The sequence below is a fragment of the Saccopteryx bilineata genome, chromosome 3, assembly GCF_036850765.1.
Source record: "Saccopteryx bilineata isolate mSacBil1 chromosome 3, mSacBil1_pri_phased_curated, whole genome shotgun sequence".
NCBI lineage: Eukaryota > Metazoa > Chordata > Mammalia > Chiroptera > Emballonuridae > Saccopteryx > Saccopteryx bilineata.
In genome coordinates, this window is record NC_089492.1 from 47,459,389 (window position 1) to 47,485,172 (window position 25,784).

Here is a 25,784-nt window from a genome sequence, read left to right on the forward strand (position 1 = left end):
CACATCCCAGTCCGATGCTCCATCCACTGCGCCACCACCTGGTCAGGCCACCTTGATATTTTTGAACCGCTATGTCCAAATGTCCCCTCCATTGGGTTTTGAGCCCATTTCATTCAGACTTTTGGCCTCTGCTCTCCCCACGTCTCACGTCTTAGTGTCAGCAGTGACCTCTACCTCCACATTCCTTCTCCAGTGCTCATCTGTGCAAGAGTCATGTTTCCCTTTGAGTGCTCGCTGCTGGTTTGTTTCTTTGTTTACCCTGTGCTCCTCCTTATACCTATTCTGGCTCCTTAGTACTGAACTGCTGCCAGGCTCAGTCCTAGACCTCTTCTCTACTCACCTCACCACCTTGATTTTAGCTCATCTTGTAGCTCTAAATACCATTTGCACACTGATGAATCTCAAACAGTATCTACAACTCACACCTCTGCCCCATCACCAGAGCCAGGTACCTTACTGCCTCCCCCACAGTTCCACCTTTGTGCCGATGGCCTGATCAAGCTCCTAACCTTCCCTCCTCTTCTCACATTTTTTCCCATCTTGGAAAATGGAAACAAGCTTCTTGCTATTTCTCCAAATATCTTCAACTCCTCTTATCCTAATCTCCTAGCTATGGAAACATCCTAACACTCTGCTTCTGAATCCATAAAGAATCCAGCATTTCTTGTTACTTCTAGTGTCATGACTTTCCAGGTAATCACTCTCTTTAGGATTATTGCCATAATCTCTTAAAACATCCCATTGCTCTTTTTCTTACCCTCCTTCTGTTGCTCCTCAAGATGACTAGAGGAGCAAAGCTATAAATATATGTCATCATACTAATTTTGGCTACACACTCCATAGTATGTGCTCACCTCATGCAGAGTTAAAGCCCCTCCTGAACTCTGGAACCTCATCTCCTACTCCTCTCATCTTTCCCAGTTCCATTTTGACCACCCTGGACTTCGCCCTAGTCCTGAAATTCCATGTCACTCTTTCTACTCTCACCTCCAAGGCTGGGTTCTTGCCTGCACCTTCTTGATTGGATAGTTTGTCCCACCACCACCCCTTATCTTCAAGGTTTGCTGGGTTTTTTTAATCTCTTGTAGGCATTAACTCAGTTGTTACCTTCTCAAAAACCCCTGGATCCTATATCTAAAGTTGGAAACTACCATCTTCTACACCCTTTATTCTCCTTTTCTACTTTGGTTTTCACAACCACACATATTACAGTTTATCACTTTTTATTTGTTCATTGACTTATTGTGTTTCTCTTCCTGCTAAATTTATAACTGTCCTGTACTTCTTAGGGCCTGAGGGCACTCAATAGAACTTTGATATGGCATGAATGAGCAATTTTCTCTTTGTCCTAACAGTGCTCCTTCTGTCTAGGATCTGGTTGCTGGGATTCCTTGTGTTCTATTTTTCTTCCTTTTTATTGAATTTATTGGGGTGACACTGGTTAATAAACTTATACAGGTTTGAGTTGCACAATTTTACAACACATCATCTGTACACCATATTGTATATTCACTACCCCAATCCTTATGTTCTTTGTTTTTTTTAACTCAATTTCTCCAGGATCCCCACCCATGTACCCCTTTTCTTGAAAGCTGACAGTGCTCTCTATATAAATCAGTCTCCATTTTGCTTGTTAGTTCATTTTCTTTCTCCCTCCATCCTTCCTTCTCTTCCTTCCTCTCTCCCTCACTCCCTCCTTCCCTCTCTCCCTCCCTCCCTTCTTCCCTCCCTCCCTCTTTCTCTCCTTCCTTCCTTCCTTCCTTCCTTCCTTCCTTCCTTCCTTCCTTCCTTCCTTCCTTCTTTCCTTCCCCTTTCTTCCCATCCCTCTCTTACTGTTTCTTTCTTTTATTTTTTTTCTTTTATTAGTGAGAGAAGCAGAGATAGAGAGACAGACTCCCACACAATCCCAGACTAGTATTCAGCAGCCCCCATCTGGGGTCAATGCTGGAATCATCTGAGCTATGGCCAAGGGCCAAGGCTCAAATAAGTCGAGCCAATGGCTGTGGGAGGGGAAGAGAGAGTGAAGAGGGAGAGGAAGAAGAGAAGCAAATGGTCGCTTCTCACCTGTGCCCTGACCAGGGTCAAACCAGGGACGTCTGCATGCCGGGCAGACACTCTATCCACTGAGCCAACCAGCCAGGGCCAGTTCACTTTCCTTATTAGATTTCACTTAGCATACTGCTCTCTAGATCCATCCATGCTATCACAAATGGTTGGATTTTCTTCTTTGTCATTGTCATATACTATTCCACTTGGTAAATGTATCACAGCTTTTTTTATCTACTCGTCCAATGATGGACACTTCGGCTGCTGAAAAATCTTAGCTTTTGTACAAAACACTACAATGAACATAGATTTGAATATATTATTTCAAATTAGTGTATCAGGTTTCTTCAGGTGAATTCCCAGAGTTGAATTGCTGGAATAAAACAGTATCATTTTTAATTTTATGAGATAACTCCATACTGCATTCTATAGTGCATTCCTACCAACAGTGCATGAGGGTTCCTTTTTTTCCACATCCTTGCCAATACTTGTTTATTGATTTATTAATGATAGCCATTCTTATAGGTGTGAGTGATATCTCATGGTGGTTTTAATTTGCATCTCTGATGATTAGTGATGTTGAACATCTTTTCATATATTATTGGCTATCTGTTCTCTTTGGAGAATATCTGTTCCAGGGGTCCCCAAACTACGGCCCGTGGGCCACATGCGGCCCCCTGAGGCCGTTTATCCGGCCCCCCGCCGCACTTCCTGAAGGGGCACCTCTTTCATTTGTGGTCAGTGAGAGGAGCATAGATCTCATTGAAATACTGGTCAGTTTGTTGATTTAAATTTACTTGTTCTTTATTTTAAATATTGTATTTGTTCCCATTTTGTTTTTTTACTTTAAAATAAGATATGTGCAGTGTGCGTATGGATTTGTTCATAGTTTTTTTTTATAGTCCAGCCCTCCAATAGTCTGAGGGACAGTGAACTGGGTCCCTGTGTAAAAAGTTTGGGGACCCCTGATCTTTTCAATTCTTTTGCCCATCTTTTAATTGGATTATGTGTTTTTTGTTTGTTTGGTGTTTACTTTTTAAACTTCTTTATAAATTTTGGATATAAACTCTTGTGAAATGTATTGGCAAACATGTTCTCCCATACTGTGGCTAATCATTTTGTTGATGGTTGTCTTTGCTATGCAAAATCTTTTTAGTTTGATGTCCCATTTGTTTAGTTTTTCTTTTGTTTCTCTTGCTTGAGAAGGTATATCAGAAAAAATATTACTATGAGAAATGTTTGACATTTTATTGCCTGTGTTTACCTCTAGATTTTTATACTTTCGAGTTTAACATTTAAGGCTTTAATGTATTTTGAGTTTACGTACTTTAGTGTATGATGTAATAAAGTTGTCTGGTTTCATTTTTTTCACACGTCTATCCCAATTTTCCCAACACCATTTATTAGACTATCTTTACCTCATTGCATGTTTTTTACATTCTTTGTCATATATTAATGGACTATGAATTTGTGGGTTTATTTCTGTGCTCTATATTATGTTCCATTAATGTATGTTTGTCTTTATGCCAATACCATGCTGTTTTGATTACTATGATCTTTTAGTATATTTTGATATCTGTTAGCATGATTCCTCTCACTTTGTTCTTTTCTCTCAAGATTGCTGTGGCTGTTCAGGGTCTTTTGTGATTCCATATAAGTTTTGGGAATATTTTTTCTACTTCTGTGAAATACATCATTGGTATCTTGATAGGAACTGAATTGGATCTAGACATTGCTTTGGGTAGTATTGACATTTTAATGATGTTCATTCTTCCTATTCATGAACACAGTATATACTTCCACTTATTTGTATCTTCGTCAATTTCTGTAGTGTCTTATAATTTTTTGAATACAGGTCTTCAACATTCTTGGTTAAATTTATTCCTAGGTATTTTATTCTTTTTAAAGCAATTGTTAGTGGGGTTATTTTTTTAGTATACATTATTGGTGCACCAAAACGGAATTTCTGGATATTTATTTTGTATCCTGCTGCATTACTGAATTCATTTATCAGTTCTAATAGTTTTTGTTTTTGTGGAATCTGTAGGTTTCTCTATATACAATGTCATGTTATCTGCAAATGACATTTTACTTCTTTTCCAATTTGGATGCCTCTTATTGCTTCTTCTTGTCTGAATGCTGTGGATAGGACTTCAGTACTGTATTGAATAAAAGTGATGAAAGCAGACATCCCTGTCTTGTTCCTAATCTTAAGAGAAGTGCTGGTAGTTTTTGCCCATTGAGTATGATGTAGGCTGTGGATTTGTCATATATGGTCTGTATTACTTTGAGGTATGTTACTTCTATTTCCACACTGCTGAGAGCTTTTAATATTTATATAAATGTGTGCTGGGTTTAATCAAATGCATTTTTGCATCTATTGATATGATCGTGTGGTTTTTATTCTTCATTTTGTTTATGTGGTGTACATGTTTATTGATTAGTAAATTTTGTCCCAACCTTGCATCCCACTTGAATAAATCCCACTTAATCATGGTGTATGACCTTTTTAATGTATTGCTGGATCTGGTTTGCTGGTGTTTGGTTATAATTTCAGCATGTATGTTCATCAGAGATATTGGCCTATACTTTTTTTTTTCTTTATAGTATCTTTATCTGGTTTTGGAATTAGGATAATGTTGGCCTTGTAAATGAGCTTGGGAGTCTTTCCTCTGCTTCAATTTTTTGGCATAGTTGTCTGAGAAGTATAGGTGTTAGTTATTTTTGAATGTTTGGTAAAATTCACCTGTGAAGCCATCAAGTCCAAGGCCTTAATTTGCTGGGAGTTTTTTGATAACTGCTTCGGTTTCATTTATTATAATCTGTTTCTTCAGATTCTCTGATTCTTCCTGGTTCAATTTCGGAAGATTGCATATTTTTAGGAATTTATCCATTTCAAGTTTTTGGCATATAGTTCATAGCGTTTTCTTATGATGCTTTGTATTTTTTTTTTTTTTTTGGTGTCATTTGTTACTTCTTCGATTCGATTTCTGGTTTTATTTATTTGGGCCCTTTTTTTCTCGATGAGTTCTGGTTAAAGATTAGCAATTTGTTTATCCTTTCAAAGAAACAGCTCTTGGTTTTATTGATTATTTTGTGTGTCTTTGTGTGTTTTTTTCAGGGTTTTTTTGTGATTGTTTTCTAGTTTCATGCCATTATCAGAGAAGATGCTTGATAAAATTTTATTCTTAGATTTATTGAGATGTGTTGTGTGTCCTAACATGGGGTTATCCTAGAAAGTGTTCCATGTGCAATTGAAAAGAATGTATATTCTACTGCTCTGAGGTGAAATGCTCTGAAGATATAAATTAGACCCATCTGAAATAGTGTGTCACCTAAGGCCACTATGTAGTTGTTGAGTTTCTGTCTGGAAAATCTGTCCATTCATATCATGGTGTATTAAATTCCCCTACTCTATCAGTCTCTCCCTTTATGTCCATCCAGATTTGCTTTACATATTTAGATGCTCTTATGATATATATATATATGATATATATATATGATATATATAACATATATACACACACACACACACACAAGGGATGTATACTCTTACTGGATTATTCCAGTTTAATGGAGATTATTTCTCTTAATGTTTGTTGGTGCAAAAGCTGCTTCCCTAAGAGTTCAAGGCTGTGCAGAAAGAGTGTGGATTTTGTGGTATGGTTTTATTGTCTCATCATGGAATTGTTTCCACCATCTCTGACCCTAATTCCTATATAACTGAAATGGATATAAAAATACTTAAAAGTGTATGTTAAATTTAATGAAACATAGTATCCATTATAGTATGAGTATGGTACACACTCAATAAATTTTAGCTCCATACTAATTCACATTGATTAGTAATGCTTTCTACAGTGCTGATAGTATTTTTAATATGTGGTCTTAATATACTTAATCCACAAATACTTTTTAGGATATCTAGAGGAGAGAGTAAAAGTGCAGTTTTTAAACTACTCATTGATAGCTATTATTTTTTCTAGACTGTCTCTTGATAAATATTAGGTGACAGTGAGTTTAAAGTTATGCTGCTGACATTGTTTCATTCTACAAATACTTTTAGAGAGCCAAGTGCAGGGGATACAATCATGTCAATAATTTAATGGAGTTGCCAGTCCAGTAGTGGTAAGTTATATAATTAGCATGGTGGGTGAGAAAGCATGTGCAATGACACAAACAGGGAGCATGGAGAGGCAGAGGGAGACCTTGAGGCAGGCACCTCCAGAAGGTAGAGCTCTGCTAAAATCCAAAGGATGAGTTAGAGGGCCTAGAATTGGAGACAACAGGTAAAAAGATTGGAGGTAAAATAATTCCTTTGAGGAGAAACAGGCTGGTTATAGGGAGAAATGGTCGTGGCCGTGGATGAAGCTAGAGAGTAAGCAGTATCCAGGACCGGAAAGGCTTGTACTGTGTGCTAGGTGTAGACTCAGTCTGTAAAGTAGAGGGACTAGAAGAGCACATAATTAGTCTGTGTTTCAGAAAACTTACAAGAAATAATGCGAGGAATAAGTTGGGGCTTGGGCATTGAGTCTGGAGGCAAGCACACCTTTGAGGTTGTTCTTGCAGTGAGTAGGTTAAAGAACCAGCTAGTTGAGACTATAGCAGTAGGAAGAAGTGACTGATTCCCAAGAGGACCTAGGAGCCTCAGGGGTTTAGAGGGTAGATGAATTTTTTAGTTTGGCAGTTGGGCTTTTATAACCTTAACAAAAATAGTGAAAACAGGAGCAGAAATCGATCAGCTGTACTTTAAAAGTCAGCTAAGCAGAAGTTGATGAAAGTGAGGAGTCTAAGAGATATGTGCTTGAATCAAGGAGGTTGTTGTCTTAATCCATTTGTGCTGCTACTACAAATGGACAAACTATGTGTCTTTACAATAAAAAATGTTTTCTCAGATTTCTGGAGGCTGGTAAGTTCAAGATAAAGTTCTGGCAGATTCATTGTCCAGTGAGGACCCACTCCCTAGTTCACAGACAGAACCTTCTCACTGTATCCTCATATTGCAGAAGGGGCAAAGAAGTTCTCTGATGTCTTATAAGACTACTAATCTCATTCATGAGGGGTCTAACATCATGACTTAATCATTCTTCAGAGAGCTTACCTCCAAATACTATTATATTGGGCATTAGAATGTAACGTAAATTTTTGGGAGGGGGACACAAATATTCAACACATAGCAGGTTCCTGGGGCATACATGCAGCAGAATCATGATTGTCCCAGGAAAGATATTTTGGGTGTACTCTGAACGCGCAGTCACTGTGGGTGATATTTTTTAAGGTTCTACCTCACAAAATACCGCATTTCCCCATGTATAAGACGCACCTTAATTTTGGGGCCCGAAATTTGAAAAAAAATGTATTACATAAAGTTATTGAACTCAAGTGTTATTCATCATAAAATTCATACAACTCCTCCTCGCTGTCAAAACTCCCATCCATTAGCTTGTCCTCATCTGTGTGAAGACAAATCACTGTTTTCAACAATGAGCGCAAAAACAAGCACAAGAAACCGGGAAATGCAAGTAAAAAATCTACAACCACTTAAGACTCACCCAGTTTTTAGACCCCAAATTTTTTGAAAAAAGGTTTGTCTTTTACATGGGGAAATACAGCAGTAGTATTTTTTAGTGGTAGCAAGCATTCATTTCTCCATTAAAAAGAAAATGATAGCCCTGGCTGGTTGGCTCAGCGGTAGAGCGTTGGCCTGGTGTGCGGGGGACCCGGGTTTGATTCCCGGCCAGGGCACATAGGAGAAGCGCCCATTTGCTTCTCTACCCCCTCCCCTCCTTCCTCTCTGTCTCTCTCTTCCCCTCCCGCAGCCAAGGCTCCATTGGAGCAAAGATGGCCCGGACGCTGGGGATGGCTCCTTGGCCTCTGCCCCAGGCACTAGAGTGGCTCTGGTCGCGGCAGAGTGATGCCCCGGATGGGCAGAGCATCGCCCCCTGGTGGGCAGAGCGTCGCCCCTGGTGGGCGTGCCGGGTGGATCCTGGTCAGGCGCATGCGGGGGTCTGTCTGACTGTCTCTCCCCGTTTCCAACTTCAGAAAAAAAAATACAAAAAAAAAAAAAAAGAATTGAAAAAAAAAAGAAAATGATAGCAAAGTGCTCACGAAGTGTGACTGCAAAGTGAAATCAGCTGGATCCTCCAAGATAACCTGGCTGTAACATGTGTATCTGATGATTTACCTAAGGTTGTCAGCTATAAACCTGTTACATACAGGGGAATGATTAACAAATAAGAAAACTTTGTTTTTTGAATAATTGATCCAAAGTTATTTTTAATTAGCAAAGGCAGTTACTTATTCAAGTCATTCCTAGCTTATGTTGATAAAGTAATACATAATTAGCTTTTGGATTTTTTTCCTCTTTGTTCTTTATTTCATTTAGGGAGGCATTCATCTCATTCCAAAGTATGGTATAAAGTTAGCAAGGTAAAATTTAAAAATGAGGAACACAGTTCTGTTTTACTTTGCTAACATCTGATCTGTTAGGAAACCATTTCCTCCTCGCTCTGACTGCCACAATAGATGCAGCTTCTATCACAATGTCATAAGCAGGTGTCTAATGAGCTCTGCACGGTGTCATAAAGAGATGTCTATAATGAGCTCCACCGTGCAGCACGCTACTGACTTCTGCTCACCAAGTAAAAGGAGGAAAAGCTAAGAGCTGCAGCTGGTGCTACTGCTAAGATTTCTTGTTCAGGTGATTCATTCTAGAGCTGAGCAGTGGCCAGAAAAGGGCCTGAAGCTGACCTGCTCTTCCCAGACCAGGGACATGAAGAGGCTAGGGCAGTTCGCTAGGAAGGAATTTAGTATAAATTATAGTTGAAAGTTTTAATAACCTAATAGAACTGGTATTTAGGGTAAGTAAGATTTGCCAACCTCAAATAATAAAATCAATAAGCTCAAGAACTGAACAGCATTTAGTAAAACAGTTCAAATCAAAAGTGCTGAGGACAATTATTTTTAGTGTTTATCACCTATTTTCTCTTTTTATAAAATGATGTATTTTTTCATTTTATTTTACTTATTTTTTAATTTGTGTCACTGTAATAAGTTCAATAAAAAGTGATGCATATTTAAATTACCTGGATTTACTCTAAGACAAAAACTTAAGGCATTTCAGACTCCAAAACATTGTCTCTCACTGTGCTTTGAACATTACAGTGAATCATAGTAAAAAGAGGAAGTGGCCACCAGCTTGAAAAGGTGAATTCATTTTATTTGAGGTTCAAGGTGGAAGAAAGTAAAATAATATCTGGGAGAATTTCTCCCCCTTTACCCATATTTGCCTGTTTTGAATCTACTTAATAAGTCAGTATACTTCCATTCACTGTTAATGAGAGCTTCTTGATGTCAGATACTATGCTGAGCACTGAAGATTTGGAGGTGAATATAAAGAAAAGACAAGATGGATTTACTATCTAAAGCAGAGGGTTAGAAAGAAATAAGCAGTTTTATTTAAAATGTTATCACTGTTCATAGACGTGCTTAATGTTTCATATTAGACACAAACATATTTGTCTCTTAGCATATGGGTTAAGTATTTGATTAAATGAGTATGTCCTAACGTAATAATCCTTGGGGGAAATATCCTCCATCCCTACATGTAATAGCACATGTCCTTTTATTAAAATGTATGGTTTATACTTGAAACTCTCCAGCTCTTAAAAAGAGGAAATTTCAAGCATTCAAGAGGAAATTTCAAGCATTCTTTGTGACAGGCAGTATTAGTAGCCAGCTGGCAGGTGATGTCAAATATTGAAATGGTGAACAGCTTCATTCACTAAAATGAAAATGCATAATCTTGGATTGATGTCCTTGCTGCTTTCAGTGGTCTGCAGGAAGCCTCTGTGCTCTTCCCCATGTGGCCTTGATTGGATTTCAGAGTCTGTCTTATCCATGCCAGCCAAGTCAATCAGGAAGGGTCCAACTATCTGATTCCTGGAATTGTTTAAGATTTTTCTTCATTCTTTTATAGTGATTAATCTCTTTATTGGGAATGGTGCTGGTTTGCCAAAAGAAAACTACAGTGCTTATATTTTCACTACATCATTTGATATCCAAACTTTAGAAACTTTAACATTAATTTTATTAAACTTATCAGAACTTTTCTGATGAAATGTTGATAAATGCAACCATTAAAAGTTAATACAAAATAATTGGCAATGAGAGGTCTAAACCCAGCCAGTATGAGGTTATTAAACAGTGTGGATGGTAATTGCATAAAAGATAAAGGTTTTTTCTTGAAGAAAAACATAAGAATCACCTGTACTGGAGCTGTATTTGTGATGTGACATTGCTCTTTAACATATGTTGAGTGGTATTATTTTCTGAATATCTCCCTTGTAACAACATGATGATATTATTTATGAGTGAAGTAGATGTAATGCTAATTTTTGGTCATTACATTTCATTTAGAGTTTGTAGCAATAAGAGAGAGCTTGAGGAAGAGGAACATAATTTGATATTTGTATGTGAAAAAAATCGAGAATTGTAATATAGCTCATAGATTCCATGATTAATGATAAAAAAAAGAGAACTTAGGCTTGAGGGTGTTTTCTGGGGGTGACGGTAATGTTTTATATCTTGATAGGTGCTTGGCGTACATAATGTATGTATTTGTCAAAACTCAGTGAATGCCTGTTCAGGTAGCTCAGTTGGTTAGTGTCATCCCAGTACACCAAGGTTGTGGGCTCAGTCCCGGTCAGGGAACACAGAAGAATCAACCAGCCTAACTAGGTGATGATGCAGTGGATGGAACACTGATCTGGGACTCTGAGGTCCCAGGTTTGAAAGCCCAAGTTTGCTGGCATGAGCATGGGCTCATCCGGCTTGAGTACGGGGTTGCTGGCTTGAGCATGGGATCATAGACAGGACCCCATAGTTGCTGGCTTTGAAGCCCAAGGTCACTGACTTGAGCTCAAGGTTGCTGGCTTCAGCAAGAGGTCACTGGCTTGGCGGGAACCCCCAGGTCAATCGATGAACAACTAAGGTGCCACAACCATGAGTTGATGCTTCTCATTTCTCTCTCTTCCTGTCTGTCTGTCTCTCTCTCTAAAAAGAAAAAAAAATCAAACAGTAAATGCATAAATAAGTGGAACAATAAATTTGATGTTTCTCTCTCTCCCTCCCCCTTATTCCTTACTTTCTCTCTAAAATCAATCAATAAAATTTTAAAAACTCATTGAATAGTCATGTAAAATTTATGCATTTCTTTGTTATGTGAATTTTACCTTTAGAAAATGTTAGAAAAAATGAAGGAGATTGTTGCTGCCCTGGCCAATAGGAAACCCAAACTGTGGTGAAGCGTTTCTCAAGGCTCTTCCCTGAATATTTTATCATGTCCCTGTGCAAGTTGCCAAATTTTTCTAAAAACTTCCTCCTTTACATCTGGCACACAATCTACACAGGCACTACTTATTCAAGACAGGGAAAGAGACCTAGTTTGTCTAACTCATTAGAACAAACACAGAAAGTCAAACAAAATAGGGAGACAGACTATGCTCCAAATGAAGGAACATGAAAAAACCTGGAGAAAAACTCTAATGAAACAGAGATAAGTAATTTTTGTGATAAAGAATTCAAATAAATGTAATAAGGATGCTCACCAAACTTGAGAGTAGCATAAAGAAACTCAGAACTTGAACATAGTTAGAAAATATGATAATCAATCAGAGATGAAAAATACAATAACTGAAATGAATAATCCATTACAAGGAATTGACAACATATTAGTTAATACAGAAAAGATTAGTGACCTGGAAATCAACCAATCAAAACAGCAGAATGAAAGACCCTGGCCAGTTGGCTCAGTGGTAGAGCATCAACCTGGTGCGTGGAAGTTTCAGGTTTGATTTCCAGCCAGGGCACACTGGAGAAGTGCCCATCTGCTTCTCCACCCTTTCCCCTCTCCTTCCTCTCTGTCTCTCTCTTCCCCTCCTGCAGCCAAGACTTCATTGGAGCAAAGTTGACCCAGGCACTGAGGATGGTTTCATGGCCTCCATCTCAGGTGCTAGGATGGCTCTGGTTGCAACAGAGCGGTGCCCAGATGGGCAGAGCTTCATCCCCTGGTGGGCATGCTGGGTAGATCCTGGTCAGGCACATGCGGGAGTCTTTCTGTCTGCCTCCCCATTTCTCACTTCGGAAAAATACAAAAAAAAACAAACAGCAGAATGCAAAAGAATTTTTAAAAATGAGAATAAGGTGACATATCTCTGGGATAACATCAAGCACCCTAACATTTACATTATAGGAATTCTGGTGGGGAGAAGAAAGAAAAAAATGTACAGAATGTATATTTGAAGAAATAATGGCTATAAACTTTCCTAATCTAGGAGAGGAAATGGATACTAGTCCAAGAATCAGGAGAGTTCTTAGCAAGATGAACACAAAGAGGCCCACTCCAAGACACATTGTAATAAAAATGGCAAAGGTGAAGAATAAAAAGACAATCTTGAAAGTAGCAGGAAGGAAACAAGTCACATACATGGGAAAACCCCATAAGACTCTCAGCTGATTTCTCAGCTGCAGGATTATAGGCCAAAGGGAGTGGCAGGAAATACTTACAATGCTGAAAGAATGGAACCTACAATCTAAAATAATATATCCAGCAATGTTATCATTCAGTATGGGAGAGATAAAGAGTTTCCTAGATAAGCAAAAACTAAAGGAATTCACCATTACTAAACCAGCTTTAAAGGAAATGTTCTTTACACAGAAAAGAGAAGGCTATAACTATAAATAAGAAAATACAGTAGCCCTGGCCGGTTTGCTCAGTGGTAGAGCGTCGGCCTGGCGTGCAGAAATCCCAGGTTCGATTCCCGGCCAGGGCACACAGGAGAAGCACCTATCTGCTTCTCCATCCCTCCCCCTCTCCTTCCTCTCTGTCTCTCTCTTCCCCTCCCGCAGCCGAGGCTCCATTGGAGCAAAGATGGCCCGGGCGCTGGGGATGGCTCCTTGGCCTCTGCCCCAGGTGCTAGAGTGGCTCTGGTCGCAACAGAGCGACGCCCCCTGGTGGGCAGAGCATCGCCCCTGGTGGGTGTGCCGGGTGGATCCCGGTCAGGCGCATGCGGGAGTCTGTCTGTCTCTCCCCATTTCCAGCTTCAGAAAAATACAAAAAAAAAAAAAAAATACAGAAAAAAAGATCTCACTAATAAAGGCAATCATATAATCAAGACAATGAATCAACCACTTAAAAAAGCTAATATGAAGGTTAAAAACCAAAAGTAACAAAATTAGGTATAACTACAATAAATGATCAGGATACATAAAACAAAAAAGACGTAAGTAATGATATAAAGCATAAAATATGGAGGAAGGAGTAAAACGCAGTGCTTCTAGAATGAGTTTGAACTTAAATGCCTATTAGCTTGAAATAGAGTGCTATACTTACAGATTGGATATACTGTATATGAACTTTATGGTAACAACAATCCAAAAAGCTACCAAAATACGCCTGACCTGTGGTGGCGCTGTGGCTAAAGCGTCGACCTGGAAATGCTGAGGTTGCCGGTTCGAAACCCTGGGCTTGCCTGGTCAAGGCACATATGGGAGTTGATGCTTCCAGCTCCTCCCCTCTTCTCTCTCTGTCTCTCCTCTCTCTGTCTCTCCTCTCTCTCTCTCTCTTTCTTTCTCTTTCTCTCTTTCTCTCCCTCTCCTCTCTAAAATGAATAAATAAAAAAATTTAAAAAAATAAAAATAAAATAAAAAAGCTACCAAAATACATGTAAAAAGAGAAAAGAACCCAAACAAATATTAAAAGAAAACCAGCAAATCAAAAGGAATAGATCAAGAGAAGAAAGTAACAGAGGAAATATAGAAACAACTGAAAACAATGAAGAAAATGGCAGTAAGCACATACATATCAACAATTACATTAAATGTAAATGGACTGAGTGCTTCAATCTAAAGACATATAGTGGCCTAATGGATATAAAAAAAAAAAGACTCATCTATATGCGGCCTACAGAGATTATATTAGATTGAAAAATACACTCAGAATGAAAGTGAAAGGATGCGAAAATATTCATCTTGCAAATACAAACCAATAGAAAGCTGCAGTAGCAATACTCGAGCAGACAAAATAGACTTTAAAACAAAGAATTTAGAAAGAAAATTTTAAAAAGGGTCAATCCAAGGATGACATTACATAATGATAAAAGGGTAAATGTCTATGCACCCAATATAGAAGCTCCTAAGTATATAAAGTAAATATTAATGGACATAAGGCCAGAAATTAACCTTAATACAATAATAGATCAAGGCTTTTAATGCCCCACTTACCTCAGTAAATAGATCATTCACACAGAAAATTAATAAGGAAATAATGACTTTAAAGATCTCATTAGATTAGACAGACTTAATAGACATTAATAGGGCATTTCATTCCAAAACTGAATAATACACATTTTTCTCAAGTGCACATGGAACTTTTTTCAGGATAGACTACATATTAGGCCATAAAACATGTCTCAGTAAATTCAAGAAGAATAAAATTATATCAAATATATATTCTGACCACAACAGCATTAAAATAGAAATCAACTAAAGGAAGAAAATTGGGGACGGGGGGATCTTACAAGTATTGACAAATGACTAGAAACATACAACCTTTCAAGACAGAACCAAAAAGAATGAAATTGAAGCAATAATTTAAAACACTACCAAGAAACAAAAGCCCAAGACCAATCTTTACAGCTAAATTCTATGAAACATTTTTTGAGGTGAAAGTGCAGACACAGTCCCCCACAACCTCAAATGAGGCAGTCAAGAGTCCCACATTTAGGGAAATTGAAGGGGTCAGCACATCTGGAGTTCAACGGATAAGCCTCTCCCTGGAAAAACCACCTTCCTGATCATGGTATTTCCCCAACCAGGTAAGCATCTATGAAACATTCTAAAGAAGAATTAATACCTATTCTTCTCAAATTTCAAAAAATTGAAGAGGAAGGAATACCTCCAAACTTGTTCTAGGCCAGCATTGCCCTGATATGAAAACGAAAGATACTACACAGAGAGAAAAGGGGGGGGGGGGGCATTTATAAGCCGGTATCCTTGATGAATGTAGATGCAAAACTCTTCAAAAAATACTAGCAAACTGATTTCAACAATACTTTAAAAGATTATACACCATGAATGAGTGGGATAGTTTAATGTCTGCAAAACAATGTGATACACCACTTCATCAAAACCAATGATCTTGCATACAGTGTGTCTGTAAAGTCATGGTTCACTTTTGACCAGTCACAGGAAAGCAACAAAAGACGACAGAAATGTGATATCTGCACCAAATAAAAGGAAAACTCTCCCAGTTTCATACCTATTCAGTGCAGTTCGGTGTGGGCTCACGCACAGATTTTTTAGGGCTCCTTAGGTAGCTATCCGTGTAGCCTCTACAGACTCGTCACTGACTGATGGCCTACCAGAACGGGATTTCTCCACCAAACTGCAGGTTTCCTTCAACTGCTTATCCCACCGAGTAATGTTATTCCTATGTGGTGGCGCTTCAATATAAATGTGCCGATATTCACGTTGCACTTTGGTCACAGATTCTAATTTAGTGAGCCACAGAACACACTGAACTTTCCTCTGTACCGTGCACATCTCGACTGGCATGGCCATGGGCTGCTCCGCTGTATACATGGTGTTACATCATCATCTGCACATGTGCACATGCTGCCACATCATCCTACAGAAACTGGGAGAGTTTTCCTTTTATTTGGTGCAGATTTCACATTTCTATCGTCTTTGTTGCCTTCCTGTGATCGGTCAAAAGTGCACCATGACTTTACGGACACACTGTATTATTTTTGCCCTCTTACACCTCTGCCATCAGCATGAAAAAAACATATCCTGACCAGCCTTCCTGTTCAAGAAGATAAGAAACAAGTGGAGTAATGTGGCTCAGAGGGCCACCAGAACTTCAGTGGGAAGCAGAGCCTTAACAAAACCTAAAGCAGAGGTACATAGCCAAGACCAGTCTAGGTTAGCCAACTTTAAATCAACCTCTAAACATATGACTAATAATAAATGAAAGGAGTTGTTTTGTTGGTGTTTGGAGAGAAAGGAGAGATGAGGGAGTGTGAGAGGCATCAATTTATTGTTTCACTTATTTGTTAGTTACTTGTTGTGTGTACCCTGATAGTGGATCAGGCTCACAGCCTTAACATATCAAGAGGACACTCTGGCCAGTTGAGCTACCCAGCCAGGGCTTTAAATGAGAGTTGTTTTAAGCCTTTAAGAGTGGTGTGATTTATTATGAAGCAATAGTTAACTGATACACTGAAAAGCTTAATGGGTACAGTTGTAGTTACTAAAATAAGGAAGCCTGCGAGAGAAGTGAGATTGGGGAAGATCAGGATCTTAGTCTTAGACATATTGTTTGAATTTCTCTTTAGACTTTAAAATATACATTGAATAGGAATTGCACATAGAAGGGAAGAGGTTTGGGTTAAAATATAAATATTAGTGGTAGGAATTTCGATGGTATTTAAAGCCATAAGATTAGTTCAGATTTCCAAGTAAGTGAGTATAGGTCAAGAGTAGATTAAATCCAAGTCTTGGGACACTTCAATGTGAAAAGGTTGAAGAAACAAGGAAGAACCAACAAAGGAGACTAAGTAGGAGCAGCCAGAGGTGTAAGAGAAGTTCCAAAAGAGGATGGAGCCTGGAACCCTAGTGAATCAAATGATTCACAGAATAAGTGATCCATTGGCCCAAATATTGCACTGATATGTGGAAGATAAAGAGTGAAACTTGACTGTTGTGTCCTGCAGTGTAAAGGTCTGGTGACTTTACTAAGCTATGGTAGAGCAGTAAGGGAAAAAGTTGATTGGAATGAGTTTGAGAGAGTGGGAGGGGAGGAAAAAGATAATTATGTACAGATTGCTCTTTAACAAGCTTTGCTACACTCTAGAGAAGAGTGGAGAAATAGGGAAATAGCTAGAGGGAGAAATGAGATTTTTAACCCTTTGAGTAGTGCAAACGTTCATGTACGTCCTTGTGCCTCCTGACCATCCAGAGTACGATCCATTTATTTTAGAAATGTGTAAGGCAACATTTAAAAAAGGCAAATGTGTGTTCTTCTTGTTTCCATAAATTGGTCATCAAACAAACATGATTTTAAGTTAATAAAACTGGAACTGGAACTTCCAGTTTAATTTCATTTTTTGGGAAAAAAAACCTCACTCCCGGGGATCAGCAAGCATGAAAAAAACTCACTACTCAAAGGGTTAAAGAGAGTTTTGAGTGGGAATAAAAAGCTGTGTTACATTTTTGAGTGGGAAAAAAAAAGCTGTGGTACATTTACACAATGGAATTACTACTTAACTGTAAAAAAAGAAGAAAATCTTACTTTTTGTGACAGCCAGGATGCACCTGGAGATTATTATGCTAAGTGAAATAAGCCAGTCAGAAAAAGACAAGAACCATGTGATCTCATTTATATGTGGAATCTAATGTACAAAATAAACTGACAACAAAATAGAAGCAGAGGCATGGGCACATGGAACAGGCTGACAGCTGTCAGAGGGCAGAGGTTTTTGGGGGGGCTGGATGAAAGAAGGTCAAGGGATTAAGCAAAATGCGCGCGCGCGCGTGTGTGTGTGTGTGTGTGTGTGTGTGTGTGTGAGAGAGAGAGAGAGAGAGACATAGACAACAGTGTAGTAATAGCCAGAGGGAAAGGTTTGTGGGAGGAGATGGAGGAGGGCAAAGAGGAAGAGGGATAAATGGGGACAAAAGAGACTTTGCTTTGAGCGATAGGGCATGCTGTAATGTGCAGATGATGTTTTGTTTAGCACTCTACACATGAAACCTGTATGGTTTTATGAACCATTGTCACCCCAGTGAATTCAGTTTAAAATAAATAAAATTTTTAAAATCATATGATCATCTTAATGGATGGAGAAGAAGCATTTAACAAAATTCAACATCCATTTATGATAAAAAACTGTCAACAACTTGGGCATAGAAGTAACTTACCTTAAAATGATAAAAACTATATATGACAAGCTAACAGCATCATTATCAATGGTGATCATCTATGATGGGGTCAGCTGTTCCTGTTTGTGGTGAGGGAACCTCATAGTCCTAGACACAGTTCCCTCTTAAAGGAAGGTAAGCCCTTCACCAGCATTGCCCTTCCATCAGTGCAGAACATGATGGGAGGGAGGCAGTGACCCAGGTCCTTCATTCTTCTTGTGTAGTGCTTTCTGCTCTTGAGTCACCCAAGGCTTTGTTGTCCTGGACAGAGAGATATGAGAGATAGTCTTATAGTCTTAGACATTTTAAGCAAAAGAATCAAAACCAAGTATTAAAAAGTTGGTGCTAGACACAATTGTGATTCTGGATTAGAAAAAGAATTGCTCTAAAGGAAAGCATTGGAAAAATTAGTGAAATTTGAATATTAACTGCTATTTAGGTAATAGTTTAGTAACAATGTCAAGTTTTTTAATATGTTTTTTGTTCTGTGGTTTTCCAAAGGAATGACCTTATTCTTAGGAATGTAGCAAGAAATACACTGCTCACAAAAATTAGGGGATCAGGGACCGTGCAGATACTCCAGTACTTCAGCCTTTTGTGTAGTGTATTTTCACCAATGCAATAAAAGTTCATTTTGCCTCTCATTTGCGTAATTGAACAACTTTCTTTGACTTGTCATTTGCTTTTCTGATGATCTTATTTTAAAAAAATCAAATGCTTCTTTTTTTTATTGCTCATATTTATTTTCAAATATCCCCTAATTTTTTCTGAGTATATTTTAAAATTAAATGATTATTCAACAAACTGATTCTAATATTTATATGGAAAAGGAAGAGACTAAGAATTGCCAACACAATATTGAAAAAGAACAAAGTTGGAGGACTAACACTACAAAACTTCAAGACTTACTGGAACTGAAAAACTATAATAATCAAGGCAGTGTGATATTGGTGAAAAAATAAACAGATAGATCATGGAATGGAATAGAGAAAATAGAAACAGATACTCTTAAATATGGTCAACTGATCTTTGACAAAGGAATAAAGGCAGTACAATGCGCAAAGATAGTCTTTTCAACAAATGGTACTGGAACATCTGGACATCCACATTCGAAAGATATAAATAAATCTATTTAGATACATACCTTACAGCCTTCACAAAAATTAACTCCAAATAGATCATAGACTTGAAAGTAAAATGCAAAATTGTAAAACTCCTAGAAGATAATGTAGAGGAAAACCTAGATGACCTTGGATACAGCAGTGCCTATATAGATACAACATCAAAGGCACAATTCATGAAAGAAATAATTTGTTAACTGGACTTCATTAAAGTTTAAAACTTCTGCTCTGTGAAAAACAATGTGAAGAGAATGAGAAGACAAGCCACAGACTGGGGGAAAATATTTATAAAAGACACATCTGATAAAGGAATATTATCCAAGATATACAAAGAACTCTTTAAATTTGACAGTAAGGAACAAGCAACTTGATTTTACACTGGGCTACAATATACAAAGAACTCTTTAAAATTTGACATTCAGAAAACAAACAACCTGATTTAAAAAATGGTCCAAATACCTTAACCGACACCTCACCAGAGAAGAGATACAGATGGTAAAAAGCATGTAAAAAGATTTTCCACATCATATGTTCCAGGAAATTCAAATTAAAAGTAATAAGATACTACTACTCATTTATTAAAATAACCAGAATCAGGAACACTGACAACGCCAAATGCTGACAAGGATATGGAATGACAGGCGCTCTCAATCGTTGTTTGTGGAAATGCGAAGTGGTACAGCTACTGTGGACAGTTTGGCAATTTCTTACAGAACTAAATGCATTCTTATCATACAGTCCAGCAATTATGCTTCTTATAATTACCCAAAGTAGTTGAAATCTTAGGTCTACACAAATACCTACGCACAGGTGTTTATAGTGGCTTTATTGATAATTGCCAAAACTTAGAAGCAACCAAGAGGTCCTTCAGTAGGTGAATGGATAAATAAATTAGTACATATAGAAAACTGAATATTATTCCACATAAGATTAAGTAAGCTATCAAGCCATGTAAAAACATGGAAAAACCTTAAATGTATATAATTAAGTGAAAAAAAGGCAGTCTGAAAAGGCTGTATACTGTATGACTTCAACTACATGACATTCTGGAAAAGACAAAACTATGGAGACAGTAAAAATGATTTTTGGTTGTCAGAGATTGTGAAGGGAGGAGAAAGATAACTAGTAGGAACACAGAATTTTTAGGTCACTGAAAAAACTGTATGATACTATTATGATACACATCTCATTCATTATACATTTGTCTAAACCTGTAGAATATACAGCACTAAGAGTGAATCATATTTTAAGCTGTAGACTTAGGGTGATACTGATGTGTTAATATAGGTGCATCAACTTTAAATGTACTACTCTGTTAACAGGATATTGATAATTGGAGAGGCTATGCATATGTAGGGGCAGGAAGTATATGGAAAACCTCTGTCCTTTCCCCTTAGTTTTGCTATAACCTAATACTGCTCTGAAAAAGTTAGCCCTAATTTAAAAAAAAAAATGACCGTGATGTCTGTAGTTTATTCTCTATCGTTCAGCAAAGTAGTAATTAGTTATGGTAATGAACAACTTCAACAAGTCATATGTATGTGCATGTGTATTTCACGAGGGTCACAAAGCAAGTGTAATGAAAGGTTCACCATTCACAAATCCAGGACAAGAGTACAAGAGCTCCTTAGATATTTTCTGTTAAGTCATAAAATATTTTAAAATAAAATATTAAGGCAAAAGCCACTAAACCTAGTTCTAAAAGCTAAATACATGGTCTAAAATAGAGAAGGCTAGAGGCCCAGGGACAACAGCTGAGAGCAGTTGTTCTCTGTTGTTTGTCTTGGTGTTTTGGAAGAATATGAGGTATGGGCGTGCAGAGATTTAAAGTAGCCCAGTACTGAGCCTTTTATCTTTACAGTAATCTCACGTAAAGGCCTCTAAGTGCACATCCTGCAAAGAGGTAGAAAGAAACCAGGCCACAGAAGACCTGGCAGCATAGGAGGGGTCAAGTCTCCATCTTGTTGTTTTTTGTTTGTTTTTTGTATTTTTCCGAAGTTAGAAGCGGGGAGGAAGTCAGACAGACTCCTGCATGTGCCCAACTGGGATCCACTCAGCACGCCCACCAGGAGGCATTGCTCTGCCCATCTGGAGCGTTGCTCCATTGAGGTCCAAGCCATTCTAGCACCTGAGGCGAAGGCCACGGAGCCATCTTCAGCGCTGGGGCCAACGTTTGCTCCAGTGGAGCCTTGGCTGTGGGAGGGGAAGAGAAAGAAAGGAAGGAGAGGGGGAGGAGTGGAGAAGCAGATGGGCGCTTTTCCTGTGTGCCCTAACCAGGAATGGAACCCGGGACTTCCACACACCGAGCTGATGCTCTACCGCTGAGCTAAATGGCCAGGACCTCCACCTTGTTTTTTATTTTTATTTTTTTATTTTTAATGAGAGGAGGGGAGGCAGAGACTCCCACATGAGCCCCCATGGGGATCTACCGATAAGCCCACTAGGGGGCGATGCTCTGCACATCTGGGGCCCTTTCTTCCTTGCAACCAGACCATTTTTTTAGCACCTGAGGCAGAGGCCATAGACCCATACTCAGTCCTGAGAGCCAACTCGCTCTAATCAAGCCATGGCTGCAGGAGGGGAGGAGAGTGAGAGAGAGAGAGAGAGAGAAGTGAAAGGGGGAGAGGTGGAGAAGGAGATTGGTGCTTCTCCTGTGTGCCCTGACCAGGAATCAAACCCAGGACTTACACAAGCTGGGTTAACAATCTACCACTGAGCCAACCCACCAGGGCAAGGCCTCCACCTCTTTTCAAGCTGAGGAGAGTTCACTCCCAAACCTGAAACATGAAGCCTAGATAACTAAACCCCTATGCATTAGAGTTGCCCCCTCCTCATGCCACATGTAAATGAACAGGCAGACATCATGTGGTGAGAGTGGCCTCTGCTGCCTACACACCTAGTTTTATTCTTCCCAAGGTGTAAAACCAACATCTTCCAAATTGGACAGTCTTCTCACCGACGCTCTTTCCTCTACCACAAGGTTGATTTCAAAAATCTGTCAGCTCTGTTCATTGCTGAGAAACAGGTCAGCCATGGTATATTTTGACCCCAATGAATTCACCCTCTTGCACCTGGTGATTGGTTAAATGAGTGGTTAACATATTATAAGTGCTTACGTCTCTGTAGACTGTCCCTCCAAAATGGATTTTTAGTTTACTTTTCCATTTTCACTGCTATGCCTTTTACTCCTTCCCTGAATCATTACAATAACTTCCAGCTGATTACGTACCCACTTTTGGGGTCTCCTTTTTCAAGCCATTTTGTGTCCTACTGCTGGTGTTGCCACGATCCTGACATAAATTTTGAAAGCATGGTTTTGGTCATGCTGCTCATCTACTCAGAAATACTAGGTAGTTCCTTGTAGTGTACAACAATAGACCCTGCTTATCAGTGTACAAGTTACGATTCCTTCATACCACTTTTCCAAGTGCATTTTCTGTTGCTCTGTTACTTATTCTGTGGGCCAGTTAATGAACCAATTTAGTATTACTGATATTTTCCCCCTTACTCTGCCTGGAATGTCTTCATTTAAGACATCTCAAATTCCATTTTGTTATCAAGTCTGTCCTGATTCTTTCTAGCTGTATGGGCTCTCTCCAATGTTTGAACCATTGTAGTTTTTTGTTTGTTTTTTAAAATTAGTGTCTCATATCGTAATTGTAAAATTCTCCTTAAGTAAAAGTGATTACATGGGTTTGTCCTATTTTTGCACTTTGCAGATGGTTAGTTCTCTAAGAGTGGTAACTACGGGCATGGCATAGAAAAGATCTTCAGTTACAGAATTTGCTATAATTTGGAATAGCATTGTAGAAAGACTCATTTATTCCATGTAGGTTTAAACTTGTTTATTACCTTTAAACCTATAACAACTAAGGAAACTAAGTGAATGCCTTAATGCCACAAGCACCACTATTAGCTATTTTGAGATCTTATTTAAACAGATTTTAATTTTTTTAAATTATTTTATTGAGTTTTTAGAGAAAGAAGAAGGGAGAGCAAGAAAGAGACGGAAAGATCAATCTGTTCTTGTATGTGCCCTGACAGGGGATCGAACACACAGCCATAGTGTTTCAGAATGACACTACAACCAACCGAACTGTCCAGCTATAGCTAAACAGATTTTTAAACAAATAGACACACAACAGTGTGGTAATAGCCAGAGGGAAAGGGGAATGAGAGCTAGGTGGAGGTGGGCAAAACAGAAGAAGTAGGGACAGAAAGATACTTTGCTTGGGGTGATCTGTGCACAGTGCAGTGTACAGATGATGTTTTTATTGAGTTGTACTCTTGAATCCTACATAGTTTGTGAACTAGGGTCACCCCAATAAATTCAATTAAAATATATATAAAAGTAAACTGGAGAAAAATATGTATTTTGAAGCATAAAAAATAGATTTTTTAAAATCCACTGGGAAAAGTTTAAGAAGGAATATTAATGCTGTAGGAGTCCAAAAATAGGTTGTTCTTTTAAGTGTTATACTTTATTTTTAACCCTTCAGGGTTAAACAGGAAAATGTTAAATGTAGACTTTTTTTTTCTCTTTCTTTTTTTTTATAACCACTGCCTGAGCATGTTTTTATTCACATTTGTAAACACAAATGTAATTCAAGAATAAAAAAGATTTTGGAGGAAAGGGGGCTTTGTTTGTTTTATTTTTCTTTTTATTGAATTTATTGGGGTGACCCTGGTTAACAAATTTATACAGGTTTCATGTGTACATTTCCACAACACATTATCTGTACACTATTGTGCGTTCACCACCCTAAGTCAAGTCTCCTTCCATCACTTTTTATCCCCCTTACCCTCTCCACCTCTCCCGACTCCTCTTTCCGGCAGTCACCACATTGTTGTCCATGTTCATGAGCTTTTTCTTTTGTTCTCCAAGCCCTCTGCCCCTTCACCCAGTCTCCATTTCCCCCAACCCCCAACATCTGTCAGCTTCTTTTTTATCTGTGAATCTGTCTCTGTCTCTATTTTGCTTGTTAGTTCATTTTGTTCATTAGATTCCACATATGAGTGAAATCGTGGTACTTAAAACTTTCTCTGACTGGCTTATTTCACGTAGCGTAATTTTCTCCCGGTTCATCCATGCTTTTGTGGAGGGTAAGATTTTTTTTTTTTTTTTTTTTTTACAACCAAATGGTATTCCATTGTGTAAATGTATACCTTTTTTCATTTACTCATCTACTGATAGACACTTGGGCTACTTCCAACTATCAAGAAACTATTTAAAGTAACTGTTCACAAAAAACTGTTGTAAATACCACTGCTTTATTAAAGGTGCATATAAGTGAAGAGTGTCGGATGTACATCAAAGTTGCCGTTTCGATCCCCGGTCAGGGCACACACAGGAACAGCTCATTGTTTCTCTCTCTCTCTCTCTCTCTCTCTCTCTCTCTCTTTATCTCTCTGTTCCCCTTCCTCCTCTCTCTCACTAAAATCAATAAGTCTGGTGTGAATGAATTAACAATAGACATAATTGTTGTCAGATCCTCAAAATTAAAAAATATATAAAATAAAATAAAGCCTGTTACACTGCTCAAAAATAAATAAATAAATAAATAAATAAATAAATAAATAAATAAATAAATAGATGTGCATATAAATCTCTTGAATTAGTGTTTCAGGTTACTTCGGATAAATTCCTGGAAGTGGAATTGCTGGGTCATGAGGCATTTTTAAGTTTTTGAGGTAACTCCATATACTGTTTTCTACAGTTGCTACACCAATCTGCATTCCCACTAACAGTGAGCACAGTGTTCTCTTTTCCAACACTTGTTTGTTGATTTATTGATAAACTGTTCTCACAGGTGAGAGGTGATATCTCATTGTGGTTTTAATTTGCATTCTCATGATTAGTGATTTTGAGCATATTTTCATATGTCTATTGATCATCTGTATGTCCTTTTTAGAAAGTTCTATTCAGGTCCTATGCCCATTTTTTAGATTATTTATCTTCCCTGTGTTGAGTTTTGTAAGTTCTTTATAAATTTTAGTTATTAATCCCGTATCAGATATACCCGTATCGAAAAATATGTTCTTCCATTCAGTGGATTGTCTTTTCCTTTTGTTGATGGTTTTGTAGAGTTATTTTGTTATTGTTTTTTTGCTATGCAGACTTTTTAGATTAATGTCCCATTTGTTTATTTTTTCTTTTGTTTCTCTTGCCCAAGAAAATATATCAGAAAATATGTTGCTACAAGAAATATCTGAAATTTTACTGCCTATGCTTTCTTCTAGGATTTTTATGGTTTTCAGTGTAACATTTAAATCTTTCATCAATTTTGAGTTTATTTTTGTGTATGGTATGAGAAGGTGATCTAGTTTTTGGTTTTGGTTCTTGGGTTGTTGTGGTTTTTTGCACTTCTCTGTTCCAATTTTCCCAGCATCATTTGTTGAATTGACTGTCTTTACTTTGGTTATTTCTTAATAGTTATTTTAAGAGGCCTTGCCTCTTGTACCATGAAATAAAAAGGAAAAATTATTATGCTACTCTCGGGAGAGTGCCCTTACCAGGAATCAAACCCAGGACTTTTTTTTCTAATTAAAATAAATATGCATGTTACCACAAATGTTATTTATGTGGCTTTTATTGCCTGTTTAATCTGTCAGTAGTTGATTTGACAAAATTTGGTAAGA

General features: G+C 38.0%; 1 protein-coding gene and 1 non-coding gene across 3 annotated transcripts in view; one reads left to right on the forward strand and one right to left on the reverse strand.

The window, feature by feature from the left end:
* Window positions 1-25,784, forward strand: part of SPIDR (scaffold protein involved in DNA repair) — a 451,079-nt gene that overhangs the window by 237,212 nt on the left and 188,083 nt on the right. The gene's annotated exons all lie outside the window — the stretch shown is intronic.
* On the reverse strand, window positions 14,766-14,929 carry LOC136332491 (U1 spliceosomal RNA). Its single transcript, XR_010730746.1, has one exon. It is a non-coding gene; the product is annotated as a U1 spliceosomal RNA (small nuclear RNA).